Consider the following 16,712-nt stretch of genomic DNA (forward strand, 5'->3'; position numbering starts at 1 on the left):
TATGTTCCTATTTTGAACTTGAATCTGTGCCAACAGCAACACTTGTATTTATAGACTGGTGTGGTCTCTAACTGATCTGGTAAATTGCAGATGTTTGTTTTGGTTTAGGTATTACTATTATATGACCTCCCCTATGCCCAGACCCCACTCTATTTCTCCCTCCTGCTCTTTAAAGATGTTGCCCCATGCCAACCTCAAAAATTGGTCAGTGCTTTGTGAGACATTTTCAAGTTACTTCCAACTTTTACATTTTAAATTTAATCCCTCTTGTACTTTGTGACTTTTTTGAATACAAGATTAAATTATTCAGCTTTCTAAAATATGTTGCAATTTTTTTTTGCTGAAATCGATTATGGAGCTGAACTTCAAACAAACCAAAAAAAAAGCTGAATATGGGCTGTTGCAGACTGGACATGTAGGTTTCTGATGCCAGAAAACTGTTCATCTCGAAATAGTTAAAAATCACACAACACCAGGTTATAATCCAACAGGAATATTTGGAAGTACTATCTGTCAGAGTGCTGCTCCTTCATCAGGTAGCTGTGGAGCAGGATCATAAGACATTGAATTTATAACAAAAGATCAAAAAGTGTCATGCATACAACTGATACAATATGTTGAACAAACTTAGATTGCTGTTAAGTCTTTCATCTTTTAGAATGGGTTACAGGTTTCAGTTCATTAATAATATGTAAATTCCAGAACTTCTTTCAAATCACATTCTCAAGATAACTTAAGGTGACATCTCAGCTCAGACAATATATTAAAGGTGTGAGGTTAGAGTCTAGCTGTATTCCAATCTTGAGTCAGACTGGTTCTATTTTCCAAAGTAGGAATTTATAAAATGTTACATAGGTTGACTGCCTGCAGATTAGGTGTTTTTCGAACAAAATAGAATGTATCTGCAATTAGAATTCTGCAAATGCAATTTCACCCCCTAGACTAATGTGTGTGTGTGTGTGGGGGAGAGAGTGTGAGTGTGCGCATGTAAGAGTGCATGTTTGCGTGTATGCACCTCTCGTGTTTGCGTCTGACAGAGATCTTGCAGATGAGAGAGGGTCTGCATGAATGTGTGAGTATGTTAGAGTGTATGGTGTAGTGGGGTCACCTGTAGTGTGACATGAACCCAAAGTACCGTTGAGGCCATCCGCATATGTACCGAACTTGGCTATCAGTCTCTGCTCGGTTACTCTGTGTTGCCTATCCTGAAGTCTGCCTTGGTACGCACTTCGGGCAATGCACCAACACAAGTTCAATACCCATGAGAATGGCCTCATCTGGGACCTTGGGTTCATGCCACACTACAGGTAATCCACTACACTACACACTCACACACACTTACAAATATACACGTACATTCTAACATCCACACACACACTCACGCAGACCCCCTTTCATATACATTCTCTCTCTCAGACACACACACATAACCCTCCAAGAGGTGTGCACACACTCACCCATTCACACTCTCCCACACACACACACACTCTCTCTCCTGCACATGCAAGCGTGCGCGCATACACACGTCTATTGGATGAATTTGCATTTGCAGAACTCTAATTGCAGATACATTCTATTTTAGAACATAGAACATTACAGCACAGTACAGGCCCTTCATCCCTCAATGTTGCGCTGACCTGTGAAATCAATCTGAAGCCATCTGACCTACACTACTCCATTCTTGTCCATAAGCCTATCTAATGACCATTTAAATGCCTTTAAAGTTGGTGAGTCTACTACTGTTGCAGGCGGTGCGTATGACACCCCTACTACTCTCTGAGTAAAGAAAATACCTCGACATCTGTCCTATATCTATCACCCCTCAATTTGAAGCTATGTCCTCTTGTGCTATCCATCACCATCCTCCAAAAAAGGCTCTCACTTCTTTTAGCTAGCCAATTTCTGATCCAAACCACTAAATCACCCTCAATCCCATGCCCCCGTATTTTGTGCAATAGCCTACCGTGGGGAACCTTATCAAATGCCTTACTGAAACCCATATACACCACATCAACCACTTTACCCTCATCCACCTGATTGGCCACTGTCTGAAAGAACTCAATAAGGTTTGTGAGGCACAACCTACCCTTCACAAAACCATGTTGACTATCCCTAATCAACTTATTTCTTTCTATATGATTGTAAATCCTATCACTTATAACCTTTTCCAACACTTTGCCCACACTGAATTAAGGCTCACAGGTCTATAATTACCAGGGTTGTCCCTACTTCCGTTCTTGAACAAAGGAACAACATTTGCTATCCTCCAGTCTCCTGGCACTATTTCTGTAGACAACGACGACATAAAGATCAAAGCCAAAGGCTCGGCAAGCTCTTCCCTGGCTTTCCAGAGAATCCTCGTATAAATCCCATCCAACCCAGAGGACTTATCTATTTGGTTCAAAAAGCACACAATCTGCAGGCAGTCAATCCTTGTAATATTTTATAAATTCCTACTTTAGAAATAGAACCAGTCTGACTTAAGATTGAGATACAGGCAGACTCTAACCTCACACCTTCAAGGCATTGTCTGAGCTGAGATGTCGCCTTCTTTTATAAAACCTTAAGTTATCTTGAGAATGTGATTTGAAAGAAATTCTGGGATTTACACATTAATGAACCAAAACCTGCAACCCATTCTAAAAGATGAAAGATTTAACAGCAATCCAGGTTTGTTCAATACAGGCGTATATCGTACCAGGTGCATGTATGACACGGTGATCTTTTGCTATAAATTCTGTGTCTTATTATCCTGTCCCACAGCTACCTGATGAATGAGCAGCGCTCCGAAAGCTAGTACTTACAAATAAACCTGTTGCACTATAACCTGGTCATGTGTGATTTTTAACTTTGTCCACCCCAGTTCAACATTATCACCTCCACATCATCTCAAAATACTGGTTCTTAAGTGATGCACTTTACCTGTGGACCATAGTAAGGTTTATGCTCATACTGAAGTACTTTAAAGTGATGTGCAAACAAAGCAAGGGTGACCTAAGTAATTTTTTTCACACAGTGAGTTGTTAGGGTACAGAATGCATCCAGATTTCCATACTTGATAAAGTATAACTGTTACAAATCGAAAGTACAGATATATAGTGAGAATGCTGGAAATTTGCTGAAGGCAGGTTCAGTTGAGGTATTTAAGATGGTAATAGATGATTATTGAGATGGATATGGGAGTAAGGAGGAGTTTGGCACTTAGTAAAAGAAACCAGTGCAAGCACAATGGGTCAAATGGCATTGATTCAAGTTGATGGTGGTTTGAAATTAAAACTTTGCTACAAATCAGACAATAAAGTACGGCTGTCAGCACCTGGCATTAGATCTCCACTACAGAGTGCGAATCAGCTAGGTACGGGATGAGGGCACGCCCTGTCTGCATCAATGGTGCTGAGATGCAAATGATTCAGTGTCAAGTTCCTGGGATTGATGATCACCAACAAACGTTGACACTATGGCCAAGAAAACACATTAAAGCTGCTTCTTTTTCAGAAGACTAAGGAAATTCGACATGTCCACAAGACTTACAACTGTTCATAAGATGCACCATACAAGGCATCCTATCTGGATGCATCACAGAATGATATGGCAACTGCACTTCCCAAAACCCCAAGAAACTACATAGTCATGAATACAGCCCAATCCATCACGCAAACCAGCCTCCCATCCCCATCCCGGTTATACTCCCTTTCACCCTCTTCCTTTCGGCAGAAGAGATAGAAGCTTGAATACACATTAGAAACAGATTCAAGAACATAATCTGATGTTATCAGACTTTTGAATGGACTTCTTAAATATTAATCTCTTTCTGCACCTTCTTGACATCTGTGACATTGTATCCTGCACTCTTTTCCACTACTATGATGCATTTCTATTGTATGACCTACCTGTAAAGTTATGTAAGACAACACTTTTGACTGTCCCTCCGTACGCGTGACAGTAATCAAATCAAATAACCTCAGAATTCGCATAGCATCATTGTACACTGATGCCTGAACATTTGCAAATACAGGCGCTTGAGAGTTTTGGCTTTTGGATTCTTGCACAGTTAATTATCACGTTGACCCAAGCTTACTATAATTAAGTTGACTGTTGAAGCGAAGAATTGGCCAATAAATAGCACCTCTACACGACTGCCTGCCCCTCTTCCGCGGATACGTTAGAGCCCGGGTGTCCTTGGAAAAGGAGCACGCGGTGTCGACCAACACCCTGGAGTTGTGCAGGGAGAGGTGGGCGCCGCAGGGAATGGAGTGCATTATTTCTCCCTCCAACTCTATTTTGATTTAGTTCCTACCCTCCCCTTCACTGTTTTTGATCACACAGCACTGCCCTTTGATGTGAAGGGCAGTGTTTGTCACTGGCCACCCGGGTGTTTTCCTATCTTCCTGGTGGTGGAATTTGAATAAAGATTCGTGCACTTTGTGTCTTTCACTGTGTCTCACACCTGCACACACACACACCCTGGGTGCTGGGGAAAAAATAAGCACTACCGCACTTAGGTGGTAGTGTGGGGATTAAATTAAAAAAAACCAGAAATGTTAGCGCAGTTAGGCGGTAGTGTGGAAAAAAAGCACCTCTACATTTGTATGGCGCCTTTTACCATCGCAAAATGTGCACCTTGCAGTGTAATCACTGCTGCAAATTCGGGAAACGCGCCAGCCAACTTCCATATCGCAAGGTCCCAAAGCAGCAATAAGGGATCACGAACTGTTTGGTTTGCGAGATCCATTGGCCTTTGCACAGTGCATTCCCCTCCCCTCGGGGGGGGGGGGGGGGGTACAAACCCCACGTGATCATTGTGACCAATGGAGGCCGAGGACGGGCAGCTGGTTAGAACCGGTTCCCAGGCCGCGGGCAGTCGGAGCGAGAAGCAGAGCTGAGCGTATCTGTCGGTTCTGATCCCGGTCTGAGAATCCGCGCCTTCAGCTCACTCCCGCCCGTCCAACATGCCTCGCAGAGCGGTGAGTTCGTTAATCATTGTCCCATGAACATCGGGCAGGCCCCGACGCAGAAAATATACGCTTTAACCTCATTTCGAGATTTAAATTCAGCCGCTAGGCCGGAGTTCAGGCCCGATCGCGGGAGATGGATAATGTGGGAGGCGACTAATTTTTAGCCGTTTATTTCTATCGTCCATCAGGTCGAAGCGAAATGGCGGGAGAGCGGGAGCGCGCTTGGCGTCGGTTCAGTTGGAATCGCGTGCGCAGGCCCCGCCCCCCCCGGTTGCTGGCCTTTGACGGCCGCGCCCCGCGCGACCCCGATGGTCCTCCCTCTTCTCTTCCCGCGCGACCCCGATGGTCCTCCCTCTCCTCTTCCCGCGCGACCCCGATGGTCCTCCCTCTCCTCTTCCCGCGCGACCCCTGTTGGCCCTGCGCATACATTCCTCTTCAGCCCCCTTCATACCGAACCTCGCCCCTCCCACTCCGTTTTCGCGGGCTTCAATGTTGCCCTATCAGCCCGCGGAGCCACGCCTCCCTCGGTCCGATTCTGCTCGCTAGCCGTACAGATATATTTTCGTGGTATGGTACCCATTCGTGTCACAGTAAATTAAGGTCAATTGTACAGCATGGAAATAGACCTTTCGGTTCAATTCGTCCATGCCGATCAGATATCCCTCAGTTTAGTCAAGTCCCATTTGGCTCATATGACTCTCAACCCTTCTTATTCATATACTCATCCGCACGTCTTTGAAATCTTGTTGTACTAGCCTCTTCCATCTCGTTCCATATATTCGCCACTCTGTGGAAAGCTTGTGCCTTAGGTTCCCCCTAGTCTTGGACTCTCCCAACAGCACAAACCCTCCAACCCTGGCGACATCTTTGTTAATATTTTCTGAGCATTTTCAAGTTTCGCAACATCCTTCCTATAACAGAGACAAGACTTGCATGCAGTATTTCAAAATTGGCCTTATGTATAGTTTGTTTAGAACATGATTGCTGGTAACTTTGATCCTTGTCTCCTAAGGGCGTCTGACCATTTAAGCTTGTTTGTGCTAATAACGCTCATCTGGTGAATTGGCAAGGAAGGGGTTAAAAATGCTGTTGAATTTTAAAATTTGCATAAGTAATATAATAGGATTGAGGAAACTGTTCTGTCTATGCCTATCGAGTTCTTCACTTTTGGGAGCAGTCTTCTGTCACAGAGATTGGCAGTGGTTGTGAACAGGTGTTTCAAAAAAAGTCAAACAAGATCTCTTATTTAGAAGAGTTACTTTCCAAATGTTGGTTTACATTTGCTTAAATGCATTCCAGTCCCAGAAGATCTGCCACTGTTCTGGTTTTTGATTTAAACTATCTTGATGCTTCTAATCTTGAAGAGTAGAGAGATTAGCTCCTGTCTCCCTTGGTACGTGAGGGAAAATGAGTATAAGAGGAGTGCACCAGTGCTTATAACTTGCCAGAAGCTCACCACCTGTTTCCATAGAAAAACAAGTACAGCCACTTGACATTTGAACTTAATATGATTTTGTAATGAGATCATAAATTCTGGGAGTGGATGTTGTTTGCAGTTTGACTTGCATTGAATGCAGACACCACTTGTTGCAAATGCATCACTAACTGCTTTCAGAAAGTGAAACTCCTTTTTAGGTTGTAAGATATAACAGGAAATAAGTAACTAGTTTGAACCAGCTTTTTGTATTAAATCTCTGTCCCTCCTTGAACAAGAATATTTTCAGGTGGAAGTGGGTTCATCTGGCTGATTTGTTTAATTTGGATACTTCTCCCTATTACTGTGGATAATATTCAGAAATAACTTGTGTCCATCACTGCTTGACCATTGTTTCTGGTTACCATAGGGAACGCTGGAATGGGAAAAGGCAATTCAGCCCATTAACCCTGCTGTACCACTAAATTACAACATGGCTGATGATCTACCTCAACATCAATTTCCTGCACTGCCTCCCCCTTGATGTCATTAGTCTCCCAAAGTTTGTTGATTTCTTTCTTGAACATGCTCAATGATTTCAATTCCCTAGCCCTCTGTGGTAGAGAATTCCCAAGATTTACTATCTTCTGAGTGAAATATTCCTCTTCATTTCAGTCTTAAATGGGCAACCCTTATTCTGAGACATCTCATTGGTTATAGAACCACTAACTTTGAGAAATTGCTGTCTGTCTACTGTCACACTCTGTAAAAAATGTTATAAATTTCAATGGGCACCGATTTAATTTTTTAAACTCTAGAAAGTACAGATCCAGTTTCCTTAATCGCTGCGCATGAGACAATCCTGCCATCCAGGGATTAGCCTGATGAAACTATATTGCATTCTGTAAAGCAAGTATATCCTTCCTTGGATAAGGAGACTAGATTGTACACACTACTCCAGGTGCAGTCTCACATTGGGTTTATACGGTTGCAGAAAGCCTTGTACTTCTGTGCTCAAATCCCCTTGTGATGGAGGCTGATGTAAATTTATTGATTGTTGCCCTGCAATCTTGTCATTTAGTGACTCATGAACAATGACACCCAGGCCCCCGAGGACATTAAAACTTCACAACCTCTCGCCATTTCCAAAATATTTTTCCCCCCTTTTTTATTAAAGCATATAATTTCACACTTCCCTTTTTATTCCATCTGCCATGTTCTTGCCCAAACATTTAATCCCTCAAAGTCTTTGAAACCTCCTTGCTACTTTCTCATCTTGCATACCCATCTAGTTTTGTCATCAGCAAATTTGAAAATATTACAGTTGGTCCCCACATCTAACTCATTTATTGTGAACAGCTGTGGCTCTCACTGAATCTTGTGGCACCCCACTAGTAACAGCCTGCAATCCTAAGAATGACCCATTTATTCCTACTCTCCCTTTCCTGTTTGTTAGTTAATTATCAGTCAAGTCTAATCACTTGTTCTCTTGTCTTGTTCACAAACTTTGAGTGGAATTGTGACATTATTATAAGCCTTCTGAAATTCCAAATACACTGCATCGACTGATTCTATTCTATCTATGCTACAAGTGAAATTTTTTTTTAAAACTCCCAACAGTTGTCAAACATTATTTTCCTTCCATAATCTGTGATGGCTGCCCAATTTCACCCTTATTTCATATGTATCCGGATATCAGATCCTTTAAAGTAGATTCTAACAATTTCTCTACTGAATTCTGTTTTCACAATCTGACGTGGTGCAATTTGAACCCATGTTCCCAGAACATCAGCTTAGGTTTTGGATTACTATCTAGTGACATTACCACTACACTGCTCCACATCAACATAGGAGTTGATGTTGAAACCAAAGCTAATGCTACACACACTCCGAAAGTTTCCATTCATATTTTTAATGAGAATGCTATATTTCAATAAGTCAGATTTATAAACCATTAAAATCAAGTGATTCTCCCATCTGTTCATCTCAAACTCTTGTCAAATAACTTACAATTTTGTCTGTTCTATACAATCTTGCATAAATCATCTACCAAGGACCTAACCCATCACTTCCTTGTTTAAATGCCTTGTTTATGGTGTTATTATCAAGAGACCTTCAGATCTGCAAGAATATCTACAACGCCCAGCACCCCTTCCATCTTCTCTCCTAACTGTTCTGCAGTCCGATTTGCTTGACTGACATCAAGTTTTGTCTTGGTCTCCGTGTTTCCTTGATTGAGGTGTAATTGAGCTACAACTCACCATGACTCTCCATTGACTGCAGTATTTTGTCCTCTGGAAATAACTAGTAATTTTGAATCATCTTTGATATAATGAATATTAGTGAGCTACAGCAAAATCCTCCATTGATAATGGGAACATGACGATCAGTAAAAATACAATGAGATGTCAGCTGGATGCAATTGGTAGTGCATTTGCCTTAAACCAATGATGTACATTCAAATCCCTCTCTGGGGTTGGCCACAAGGTTGCTCCTGACATAGTCAGTATGGATGAAATACTTCACTGTCAGAGCTGCTGTTTTTATTTGAAGGGGTGAGATCTTAAATGTTTCATGTGGATGGAAAAAAATCCCATGCAATGATCCAAGAAAAACAGTACTCCCAGTGGCCTGATCAGTATTTAGAAATCAACAACTGAAAAACTAGTTATCTGATCATTCTTGCATTGCTATTTACATCGTATTGTGTTAGGCTTCTGTGATACACCTACAATAGTGTCTCTACCTAGATATTTTTTAAAAAGTACTTCATTGAGTTTGAACCTCCTGAGGGTGAAACATGCTATATGGCTTAGGTTTGGGTGTAAAAGAAATTTTGGTAATACGTCACCTATTCAGAGTAGCAGCTTCTAATTCTGAAATCTGATATTTTCAATATTTTGTCTCTGGTTAATAATTTGAATAAATCTTTCCTTTTATAAAGGACAATTTGAACCTGTATGCCTAGATATTCAGTGAAATAAATTAGCTTTTTTTTTGTTGTCATCCAGTTAAAATTAAGGAAAATATTTGACTTGAGCTCTTCATCATACACAAGATTTTTTTTCATTTAAAATAATCAGGAGTCCCAGCCTGTTGCAAGTAGTGTACCACTAACAATCTAGTTAATGGTGGTGAGAAGAGATTAATATAGTGGACCTACCACCTAAAAAGTGTAGTGCTAATTTAACTCTGAAACTGTCTGAATTTTGGCAGTTCAAGATACTTGAATTTAACACTGTCTCTACATGGAATTCTTTCTATTTACCATTTTTATTCATAGTTTGTACGTCAATTCTTTACTGCACTTTAAAAGCAGATGGCATGCTGCATTAGCAGTTGGAGATAAATGCTGTGATTGTGTGATCTAGTTAGTAATTGTCACAATAGTGATCTGTTTAAAATAATTTTACATGCTTACTGCAGAGAGGCTCTTTAAAGACAAATTCTTCATTTAAATGTAACCATTGATCCAAATGGGTATACAGTATTAGGTATTGCATTTTGTAGTAGGTATGAAGGATATAATGTGGGTGGGAAAAAGTAAACTCCACTTCTATTTTGTTACCACTCTGATATGTAGTCAAATGCTCTGAAGCACATTTCTGTTCTTTTTGGTGCAGTCCTGAGATATGTAATGGCTCTCTGCAGATTAGTTCTTGAAATCTGATAAATTATTGTTACAAGCTGAGGAAGCATGGGGCAAAACTGGGTCCATCCGACCTAAATAGTTGAGGGTTTCTGTGTGACATGATGTTCAAGTTTGTTAAAACTACATCACTGTAAGAGTGGTCCATGGATCAAAAAGGTGTTAATGCCTGTGTCCATTGTCAAATTTCTTGGTCCCAACAGAGTATTATTTAAATATTATTTTAAAAGCCTTTGTATATTCTTGGTGTTCAAACTTGATTACTTAAAGTTAGTTTTACAATAGAAGGTGAACTTCTTTTTGATGAACTGTTGAAATATTGTGATTTGAAATTTGTCTTCATTTCCTACTTTTTCATGTTCGCTCCTAAAATGAGTCATGGGCAGCAGATGACTCTAATCGTGTGCTCACTGAAACAATATGTGGACCCTCTAGATATTTTCCTAATTAACCTGTTTAGATATGTTATTACACACCCCTAGAGCAAGTGGGACTTGAACCCAAGCTTCCTGGCTTAGAGATGGGGATATTACCAGTGCACCACAAGAGTCCTTACATATGCAGACCTTTAAATTTAGACTGAAACGCACTGATGCATTTTGAGGGGAATTGGATTTTCAGTAGTCAGTTTGCATGATCATTAGGTGTGTGGGTTATCTAGTCTTTTTCAAAGTATTGCTGTAGGAGTGAATGACTCTTAAAATTTGTAGTAAAACACCTGTCTTTATTGTCCTAGGCTACGTCTGTACGACCTGAAGTAAGTACCTTTCTTATATAAATACATTTTATGTTTATTCAATAAAAGTTGATTTGCCTATTTCTGAACTGTCCATTTTTGTTTTGCAGGAACTAAGGAGATCATCTCGAACCAAGGTAGATATTAGAGAACTTGGAAAGTCGAGTTAGCTGAATTTTTGCTTTTTCACATGGACAGTCACAGGCTTGCATAAGTCCCTCCAAAGTATTGGTTGCATGTCTGGTGTGTTTTAAGCTCACTGGCAGGGTTGAGTGAAGTAGGCTATTTTGTCCTCTGCAGGATGGATTTAAGAAAGTCAGTCAATAAAATGAATGACAATAAAAAATAGTCTGGCAGACATTGAATTGTCCAGCATACTAATTAATTTGTAGAAATGATAATTGAAGCAAGTTGGTCTCCAAGTGACATGTACCCTTGTTTTAATCAAGTTTTTATTGAATGTAGTTACTTAGTCTCTTTCTCATTCTGATTCTCAACAGCGTACTATCCAAGCAGCACCTCCAACCAAGAAGCCACCAGCTAAGGTAAACTTTTTGCCACAGCCTGGAAACCTCACAACAAATGCTTAATTTGACTTAAATTTCTGTTGTAGTTAACTTTTTAGCTTGATTACCAGAATTTGATCAGAATGGTCTTCAAATTAATCCTGTATTGCTGTTAGTTGATCTTTGTGGGATTCTGTAATTACCTTCACTCATGGAAGGGAGGGTTTTGTATCCTGATTGATTGATTCGTTGGATTCTACATGAGATTTGGTGAAGACAGTATTCAATTTTTGCTGGCAAAGCTATATTTTTTAATAGCCCCTTCCCTGTTGCTCTGTAGAGTTAGTGCACCCAGGGACAAGATTGCTCTGTTTACAGGAAGGTATACATCAATCATGTGCTTTGTGTATCACTGCAATCTGTGTAGCCTTGAAAGGTGAAGATCTAAGATATTAAGAATTTGGCTCCATTCTTTATCCTCTGGTGGAGAACAGGCCATCTAGTGTAAGGTGTTTCCCTGAGAAATTGCCGAGTAGTTCCAAGAGTGATACTTTGTCCCTGTCAACCAGAACTACTTTGGGTGAGCGAAGTATTAAACATGTTGTCTGACAGGGTGGTGGAGGTAGGTACTCTTGCAAAATGGAAGAAACATCTGGATGCGCACTTAAAATACCAGCGCATAGTAAGCTATGGGCCAGGTTCAGGTAAATGGGATTATTGTACTTGGTGTTTTTTGATTTGCATAGACATGGTGGGCCAAAGGGTCTGTTCCCATGCTCTTAACTATGATCACTTTCTTTTTTATACCAAATATGATTCCAACAACTTAAGAGCTTATCCTTTATCTTCTCACCTTCTGTTTAATTAGGACCCTATGTTATCCTGTTGCTTTAATGTCAACATCAACCTCTCGTAACATTCAATTTGTGCAGCCATGTCTGAAGCAAGGCTGTCATGAGGTCGAGAGCTAAAATGGTTCAAGTTGAATGTCAGTGAATATGTTCTCAGCAATTATGTGCTTGCACTAATGAAATTTTCCCATATTGGCCTCGATTTGATCTGTTCTGTAAATGAGCTATAGCTGTGCAGTAACCTAGCTGCATGGAATATTCTGACTTGTTTAGTAGATGTTAAGAGTTATTTGATTAAATCTCCCCAATCAATTGAAAGATTGGTGGATTAGTTCATAAACTCTTCATACAAGAAAAGGTTTTTTGAGCATCTTATGGTAGTGTTCTGATCTCTGGGTGGCAAGGTCTAGGTTGAAGTCCCACTTCAAGATGTGATGGCCGTGGCAGAGTGTCAGAAAATGTTCAGCTAAGTATTTTTGCTTTCTGTCTATCCTTATTATTGACATGTATCAGTGTTAGTATTCCCTTAGATAATCTATACCTCTTCATTACTGAAGCCAACGAATGCTAGAATCCAGTCAGCACAGTACAATTTAATGGAGCCTAGGCACAGGCGGAGACTAGGCCCTTTTAAGTCTATTCAGCACCCAAAGATAGGAAAACAAGTAGTGAGGATGGTATAAACAAACAAAATTGTAGATGCTTGGGGATCTGAAACAAAGCAGAAATCGCTGATGAAACTCAGCAGGTCTGGCAAATCATCTGCATCTACATCATCTGAAGAGTCACTGGACCCAAAACATCAACCCTGCATTCTTCCCAAAGGTGTTGCCAGACCTGCTGGGTTTATTTGGTTTTGTTGTAGTCAGGATGAGAGTTTAGAGGGATCTAGATCGGTTATGTGAATGGGCAGAAACTCGGCAGATGGAATATAATGTGGGAAAATATGCACTTTGGCAGGAAGAATCAAGGCACTGAATATTATTTAAATGGGGGGAAATGTGCAGTAAGTTGCACAGTAGGATTTGGATGTCCTCATTCTTGAATCACCTAATGAACTATTGGCCTTTATTTCAAAGGGAATGGAGTACTGAAAACTATATAAAACACTAGTTAGACCACACCTGGAATAGGGAACAGTTTTTAGATGAATGAGATTAGATTAGATTACATTACATTAGATTACATTACATTACAGCGTGGAAACAGGCCCTTCGGCCCAACAAGTCCACACCGACCCGCCGAAGCGAAACCCACCCATACACCTACATTTACCCCTTACCTAACACTACGGGCAATTTAGCATGGCCAATTCACCTGACCCTGCACATCTTTTGGACTGTGGGAGGAAACCGGAGCACCCGGAGGAAACCCACGCGGACACGGGGAGAACGTGCAAACTCCACACAGTCAGTCGCCTGAGGCGGGAATTGAACCCGGGTCTCAGGCGCTGTGAGGCAGCAGTGCTAACCACTGAGATACCTTACTGAAGTAAGGTTATCGGGGGCTTGACAGTGTTAGGTCACACACCCATCAAAACATTTGAAGAAAGTAGTCAAAGTCTAACTTTGCTAGTTGTTTGGAGCAAGTGTAAAAATTGATTTTCCAGGAGTGGTGCAGCTGGCCCATCCATTTAGTTTCAAAACAAAACGTAATTTATTTGCAAGATTACTGAATGAAACACAAACAAAAGAGAACAGAATATAGAATAACTTAATCTATCCGAAAACCTAACTCCCAACTTAATGATGTTATTCCAAATTTCTGCAACAATCCCCAAAAACACCCCTTCACAAGAAAAGTAAAATCAAACACAGGGTCTTACAGGAGAGGAGATTCAGCATGGAACTCCTTCCATGTAACTGTGTTTCTTTGATCAGCTTGGTCTGAACAGCCCAACTGCTGAAACCAAAACAAATCAAGCCAGAGCAAAGCTGATCTAGGAGAACTGTGCACACTCCTTCCATTGTGTTTTTTTAATTAAAAGCTTCAAGTATATCAACCCAGTCAGTTTTACCATGACCTCTTGACCTATATGCTCCCTTTTTATCTAAATAAAGCTTAGAATTGCATCATCTTCAGAGGCTTGCGCATAGGCATCCCAGTCCTCTCTCCTTTACAGCCCCTTCAAAATTGGTTTAGTTTACATTATCCCTCCTTCTCAATGTTTCAACATGACAAATGAAATTTAGACTTCCTCGTTAATCGCTAAACTTTCAAATTTTGTTATCTGCAAAATTCTACTCTGAACCTCTGAGTCAGTTCACAAATCCATATCAAGAAGTTGTGGTCCTGGTAGTGGAACCTTTGGAGCACCACTGTATACATCACACTGATTCATAAAGCAGCTGTTTACCACAACTATTTTCTATTCCTTAGCCAATTTGTATTCAAGCTGAGTCTGTGGCTTTCTGGGAGAGTTGGTTCCAGATTTCCACTAACTTGCATGCATTATCTTTTAATGGTCTAACTCCAACTTTGAAGGTTCTCTTTCCCATACCACGACCACCTGTGTTTGGTTTTCTTTTTCTTTTCTCTGTGTCTCTCCCCCTGCCTTTTTTAAATTGTAATCTCCTTAATTAACCTGAACAGCTTCCTATATCTCAAATCCTTCAACCCTGGCAACATCCTGTAAATCTAGTTCAGACTAGTTAAGACAAGTAAGGAAATTTTCTTTACCTGAGGGTTTTTTGAATTCCCATCCTCAAAAGGCACTGAGTGAAGAATCTTGAAGTATTTTTAAGGCAGAGATATAGTCTTGATTAGAGAGGGGATGAAAGATTATAGGATTACAGGAATGTAAAGTTGAGTTTAAATTCAGATCAGTCATGATATTCGTGACTAATACAGCAGGGTTGAAGGACTGAATGGTCCACTGTTGTTCCCTGTTCATGTTAATTACTTTGAACTTAACCATCTGCCCTGGTCAAATTCTAACCTGTATCCCCAGAGGATCAGCTTGGGTCTCAGGATTTTTAGTGGCTTAACATGGAAAGCATGGCCTGGAGGTAAAATGTTAAATGCCACTTTGGTTCTGAATGTTTTTTTTCTCTCTTCTAGAAAGCTAAGAAACAAAAGGTCACCAAAGGGAAGGCGAGTGATTCGAGCCAGGAGGCTAATGCTGCAGCAGCTCAAAATGGGGAAAATAAAGAGGTAAAAGCTTGCAGTCCCCTGTCATCTATCATTGGAACTGCAAACAGGATTCTGAAGCTGAGACCTCCCTTTGATCTAAATTTACAGTTGTTAAAGGGCTACTTTTAGGATCTGTTTAACTTAAGTTGTATTAACTAATTTCCCTTAGGAAGTAGTTATCTGGTGGATATTTGCAAAATGGGCAGTGGTAGCCATCTCTAGTATTTTTAGCAGAAAACTGAGTTTTTTTTAAGTTTACTAAGTAGTGGGGCTGTACAGAGCAGAATGTTTCCTGAAATCTCCTCAGTCCAGATTCTATATTCTACCTCATTCCCTGAACTCTGAAATGCTAATTTTGGTTGGGTGACTCATGCATGGAGTGTCTGAGGATGTCTGATAATGATAGGATTGAACTTTGGTAGTGGTGCCACTCATTGTCTGGACAAATTAGTAGGGTATCCAGCACCCATGCAGTTACAGTTGAGAGAGCTGTGTCCAAAGACTTAGTGTTGATGTCCTGCTGTGTCAGTCGTCACACTACACTGCATTCTCACCAGCTAGATCATCTGGAAGAACTGAATTGTAGTTTAAAATTAATCAAAATGGTTTTCTTTTACTTTTTACAGGCATGAGAATTGAAAACTGCAGATGGGCGAAAGTCTTGTCCAAGTCTGGAGAGTTTGCCAACCTCCTGTCACTTGTACAGTTGAAAGGAATATTTTTATCAATTTTTATAAATGCAACATTTTTGTAGGTTGAGTGGGCAGATGTTGCGGATGCTTGCAGTGTGTTTTTATTTTCTGGAGACTTTGTATACTGACACGATGCACGTTGAAAGTGCTTGAGATTAAACTTTTTTTTTGCTTCCCCCTCTATCCCTAAATGTGACTGTTTCCTACTTGTGCTATCAGTTAAAATTGTATCTGTTAATGTCAGTAGCTTTAGTGGCAACTTTTGCTCTCCATGTGAAATCCGAACTCTTGGCAATTTCACAAATGAAAAATGAAACTTTTTTTTTAATGCTGTTTTAAGGTGAAATATTCTTTTGGAATATGTTTTGACAGATGTTTCTGACATTGGTCCTATTTTGCTGAGTATCATGGAGTTTTAAATTTGCTACCTAAATAAAGTTGAATACTGTTATGCTTGGGAATGGGGTTGTCTACTTCTCTGTTCACAAGTAAAGCCAATGGCTCTTAGTTCTGCTGACATTAGCTATTCTTGTACTTCTGTTGAGAGTCCCTGGTATGGTCAATGGGAGAGAAACCACAGCTTCATGTGCAAATATCTTTTGATTTTTAATCTTGAGTCACTCTCTCATCCAGAACTAATAAGTGGCCAGAAATTGGATCATTTGGGGGGGTGTGGGTGCTGGTGAGGAATGGACAAACAGTTGGAGTAAAGAAAATGAGTAATTGAGGGAACAAGAAGTAGTCAACAATCCACAGAACAGAATGGAGAACATAGCG

At 40.5% G+C, this 16,712-nt stretch overlaps 1 long non-coding RNA gene across 1 annotated transcript; it reads left to right on the forward strand.

The window, feature by feature from the left end:
- Window positions 1-4,833: 4,833 nt before the first annotated feature.
- On the forward strand, window positions 4,834-16,396 carry LOC122563575 (uncharacterized). The gene is made up of 6 exons (XR_006315653.2): window positions 4,834-4,964; window positions 10,755-10,775; window positions 10,865-10,891; window positions 11,255-11,299; window positions 15,172-15,264; window positions 15,870-16,396. It is a non-coding gene; the product is annotated as an uncharacterized LOC122563575 (long non-coding RNA).
- Window positions 16,397-16,712: the final 316 nt, after the last annotated feature.

This window comes from Chiloscyllium plagiosum, unplaced genomic scaffold (genome assembly GCF_037043375.1).
Source record: "Chiloscyllium plagiosum isolate Xiang-an unplaced genomic scaffold, Cpla_swu_hap1 HiC_scaffold_30, whole genome shotgun sequence".
Lineage (NCBI taxonomy): Eukaryota > Metazoa > Chordata > Chondrichthyes > Orectolobiformes > Hemiscylliidae > Chiloscyllium > Chiloscyllium plagiosum.